The 5221-nt window shown below is 38.0% G+C and overlaps 1 non-coding gene across 1 annotated transcript; it reads left to right on the plus strand.

The window, feature by feature from the left end:
• The first annotated feature begins 422 nt into the window (after positions 1-422).
• LOC145955367 (small nucleolar RNA R71) lies at positions 423-529 on the plus strand. The gene has a single exon (XR_014431981.1). It is a non-coding gene; the product is annotated as a small nucleolar RNA R71 (small nucleolar RNA).
• Positions 530-5221: the final 4692 nt, after the last annotated feature.

The following is a 5221-nucleotide window of genomic DNA, read 5'->3' on the forward strand; positions in this document are numbered from 1 at the left end:
GAGGAGTGTCATAGAAATTATGAGAAGCTGCCACTTGTTCAGTAGTATCTTCTTTTTCTCCAGTAAAAATTGAGGTACAATCTACTGCAGTGTGCCCTTGTTCCCTACAAAGGTCACATACTTGATTTGTAGCCACTGAATTAACCTTAGCTTTTTCCATCTTGTCTAATCTTTGATTAAGAGTATCAAATTTTGCTAAGAGTAACTCAATATTGTTCACTTCATATCGCCCCGGAGTTCCTTTCCTTGCTGTGACTTCTCTTTCACTGTATTGGCTGTGATTTGAGGCTACATTTTCCAAAATAATCATGCAGTCATTAATAGGTTTCCCCATGAAAGATCCTCCAGCTGCTGAGTCTAATATCATGGTGCTTTGTTGGTCCAATCCTTCAAAGAAAAATTGGATGGTAAGCCAACGGTTGAAGCCATGTTGTGGGCATGCTTGAAGATATCCTTTGAACCGCTCCCATGCTTCATAAATAGTCTCTCCAGTGCCTTGTTGGAAATTAGTGATTTTCTTCCTCAATTCTTTAGTTTTAGAAGGAGGAAAGAATTTCTCTAGAAAAGCTCTTTCACATAATTCCCAAGTTGCTATCTTTTCTCTAGGCACTGTTCTTAGCCACACCTTTGCCTTATCTCTCAAGGTGAGTGAGAATAAGCGGAGTCGCATTCCATCAGAAACTTCATCATCAAATTGCTGGGTCTCACAGATTTCCAAGAACCCCTCTAAGTGGTCATTAGGATCTTCTGATGGTAGTCCTCCAAAGGTGTTCTGTTTGAGCATATTCACCAGAGAAGCTGGTACAGTAGCTCCAGTTTGCATCTCCCCTCCAGGTATCCCACGAGCTACGGGTGCAGAGTAATCCCGAAGCGGTAAATTATCTCGTTGTGCAGCCATGTCAAATTCTCTAGAAAGGTTTCTTTTCCTTCTCAGGAGAGTTCTTTCAATCTCAGGATCAAGTGGTGTTGGTTTCCCAAGACGTAGAGATCTCTTTTGCATTAATCCTAAGGCACTGCAAAAAAAAGAAAGTGACCCGTGAAATCTGAATTGGAGAAGTAAACACTAAAAAAAAAAATTATTTATTTATTTAATTTTTTTTTTTTTTATTTTTATTTTTTTTTTTAAAAATTCGAATTACAATAATTGTAATTTAAATCAAGAGACGTAGTCCCCGGCAACGGCGCCAAAAACTTGATGTTTGAAAAACCGCAAGTGTACGGTTGTCGTCAAGTAATAAATATCGAATCACAGGGACTACGTGTTTGACCTAGAATTACTAGTATTTTAATTTGAATTTTAAAACAGATGGAATTTCTGTTTTGATATGATAAGATCAGATTTCATGGTAAAAGAGATAGTAATGCAATTAATGAATAAGATAAAACTTTAAGATAAGATAAGGAGATTTCCGGGAATCTAGGGTTCGCACAAAGAGTTCCAACATTATTGAATTATTATTTTCATTAATTAATTCTATTCCATCTTGAAGGTAGTCTTAACCTAATTTAATCCTTGCACCTTCTCAGGCTACGAGGACGTGTTTAATTAAAATTAATCCCTACTCTCGTGGTAATTACGTTCAATTAAACCCGTTAAGATCTTTGTTAATCTATTGCTCCTCGAAAGCTTAAATCTACTCTCGTGATTTAACACTCAAGTCTATTCCTTTAGGTTCCAATAATTAGGTTCTCCTCTCAGTTCATCCCTAATTATCTATGATTATGAAAATTAAGATTAATTGTTTATCATAATTATAATCAAGTTCTCCTCTCAGTTCATCCTTAATTAATGTTATTATGAAAACTATAATGTTAAAGTTCATATATAAAATATAAAAGAACAAATCAAGAATTGGAATAAAATTAAGAAACTGAATAATGCATTAATAAAGAGGTTCTCAGAGGCTAAGCCCTGATCCCAGAAAAAGGGAAACTACTCACAGGAGTTCATAGTAGTTCTCCAAGAAAAGAAGAATAAAAGAAAAGCAAACCTTAGAGTCGATGGCACAGGCGCCCAACCTTCCCCAAGTGTCAAAAACTAAATAAAACTGTCTCCGAAAACAAAAGTTTGTTCTAGGCTAACCTCATCTAATTTATAACCTAAAAGGGTAAAAAGGTAAAACTACCAAGATAAAAATTACAAAAATAAAAATAAAACATAAAACTTAAAAAGCTGGGACGCGAAGTGAATCACGGCCGTGACTGAGAATCACGACCGTGATCTTCTCTGGAGCACATCTATGAAGGGTCAGTGGCGTTCACGGGTGTGATTGGGAGTCACGGCCGTGATTTTCTCTGGTGAATCACGGGCGTGATTTAGAATCACGGCCGTGATTTTCCTTGTAGCTCAGCATTTCCTCTTTAATTCTTAAATCTTGATCCTGCTCAGAGAAAACACAACACATACCAAGAAAAGCATAAAATAGGAAAATGATATAAAAGTTTATTAAAAACATGAAAGATATGCATGATTATGCTATGAATTCTTGTGAATTAAAGTGCTAAAATACGAGTAAAATACACAACATCAGTTCACTAGACTCAAACTGCTCTGATACCATAAAAGTGTAACGACCCTCCTGACTGTCACGCTATAGAACAACACCACACAGAAGTAGAGTATGCATATAAAGGAGTAAATATATATACACATGTCTAGCCTGGGGCTCAACAAGTCAGTATCTAAAACTAACAAAATTGCTACACCGAGTAGCCCACACCAAAAGTCAGCTCCTGCTACCACCTGTAGCCCAGCTACTACTCTCCAGCCTATCCCAGCTCTGCTCCTATACACAGTATGATCATTGCAGTCCAATCCACATGGAAACAGGCAAGGGTAAGCTAGTGAAAAGGAATCAACATATAGTTATATTTATAAGCAGCTTTCAACTTAACAGCAACATCATCATTCTCAACAGATTTAACATACAACACACAACAACATACAGCTCAACCACAGCTACACAATACACTGCACATATACAACTCATATCAACATCAAATCAACACAACAACAACTTATGCGTCGTCACGCATTTCAACTCGGAGATCTCCTACAACATGGGTGAGAAGTTTAAGTGGCTAGGTCCTACCGAACCGACATCAAAGAGCCTTTTTGGGCTTGCTAGGTAAACAGAAAATTTGGATGCCAATCCACAGTATGATAATGATTTCTCAGACTTTGCCACTTAAACAAGGAAGTATAGTACTATGTCAGGATAGAATACCTAGGTTTAGGCCTACCACGGCATTAGCTAGCTCAACTAAGCCATCTAAAGGATTAGCCTACCGACTATCCTCCAAATACTACAACCCTCCGATACTCGGTAAGGAACTAAGTTCCTGACTTCGTACTTTACTCAAATTGGCCACTTGCAATCGGTATAGCTTGACCTGTCCCCTATACCGTGGTCGTTTTGTAAACGTGTGCCTCGACCTTGCCCACACACGGGACCAACTAAGTACTAGAGGAGAATAGCACAATGTCCACTCCAAGGGACAACTTCCCAAGGAGGATTTTCAACAAATTGGGCTCTCTGAGCTCCACAGCTTCTCAATCCTCACAATGGAATGAGCAAATTTGAAAACATCTCCTCTAGTCCTAGTGATCAACAACTCATCATCACAGCTTAATTAGCTTACAGCACAACTCAACTTAACATCTTTAACAACATAAACAACATACAACACATCTCAACTTAACATCTTTAACAGCATAATCAACATATAGCACAGCTCAACTTAACATCTTTAACATCATAATCAACATACAGCACAACTCAACTTAACATCTTTAACAACATAATCAACATACAACACAACTCAACTTAACATCTTTAACAGCATAATCAACATTTTCTGAGTCATAGAGTAAAAAACTTCCATGCCCGGCGCAATTAAACTTGCGCCGGGCATGAACCCAACCCGAGAGCTCTAAAGTTGTTACACACCTAGCGTATCATCATTACGCCCAACGCAATAGGAGGTAGAGACTTCAAGAGTCTCCCAAGCCCGACGTACCAAACTCGCGCTCGGCGCAAATAAGGCAGAGACCTCACCAAGGTCACACGCCCGGCGCGCTCATTTTGCGCCTGGCACCACCCCAGGCAGAGACCTCCACGAAGTCTCGATGCCTGGCGAGATCGAATCACGCCCGGCGCTATGTCAGTAACTCAAAATTTTGAGCCACTATCTGATATCACGCCCAGTGCGGTTCTCCCAACGCCCGACGTGATTCATCTAGAGACTTTCATTCCCAACCTCGCCTAGCGTAACCAACCTAGCGCGCGACGTGCTTGGACAATGGAGTTCCCTGATGAACACACGCCCGACGCCAAGAACTACGCCCGGCGCAATTTCAAACAGCAACCCTCACAACTTCAAAAATTTTCAAACAAAAACCCGCAAATCAACCAGCTCAAACACATGCAACCATGTAATGAACTACATTTACATCATACAACTCAAAAACAAGCTCTATTTCAACATGCAACCATCAAACGCATCAAAATCACCATTTTCCCCAATTTTCCCGAAACCCCGAAAATGAACAACTCTTCAATCCAACCATCACTACAAAAAAATGTGTGATTTGTGGCGGTTATTTTGACAGTTTCTGGCGGTTAAAAACCGCCACAAATTTCATTACCGGCGTCATTAATAACCGTCGGATCTACGGTCGCCAAAACCCGTTTGTGGCGGATATTTTGTAAACGCTGGTTTTGAGCGCTAGAAAATTCAATATCTTTCTAGCGGTTCAAAACCGCCAAAAAATGCGTTTGGGTTTGACTTGTTTGACATTTTCTGGCGGTCTAAAATCGCCACAAAATTGTATTTTTGTTTGACTTGTTCATCATTTTCTGGCCGTTTTAAACCGCCACAAAATTCATTTTAATTCTACCAACTTCAAAATTTCTGACAATTTTAAAACCTCCACAAAATTATTATTATTTTTACTTGTTTACATTTTCTGGTGGTTTTAGATTGCCAACAAATATTTTTTTTTTCGCATTTTCTGACTATTTTAAACCGTCAAAAATACACTTTATTTTATGGTAATTTTTTATTTTTAAAATATATTTGAAATTATTTTAAAAACGCATTTTTATTATAAATTAACAAATAATATTCTATATATTTTAGGCATTTATCAAATTATTATTTAAAATTATCACTAACCATATTAATCATTAAAAATTAATAATGACTATATTATATTGTT

This window comes from Cajanus cajan, chromosome 2 (genome assembly GCF_000230855.2).
Source record: "Cajanus cajan strain Asha chromosome 2, NIPB_CcT2T_4, whole genome shotgun sequence".
In the NCBI taxonomy this organism is placed as follows: domain Eukaryota; kingdom Viridiplantae; phylum Streptophyta; class Magnoliopsida; order Fabales; family Fabaceae; genus Cajanus; species Cajanus cajan.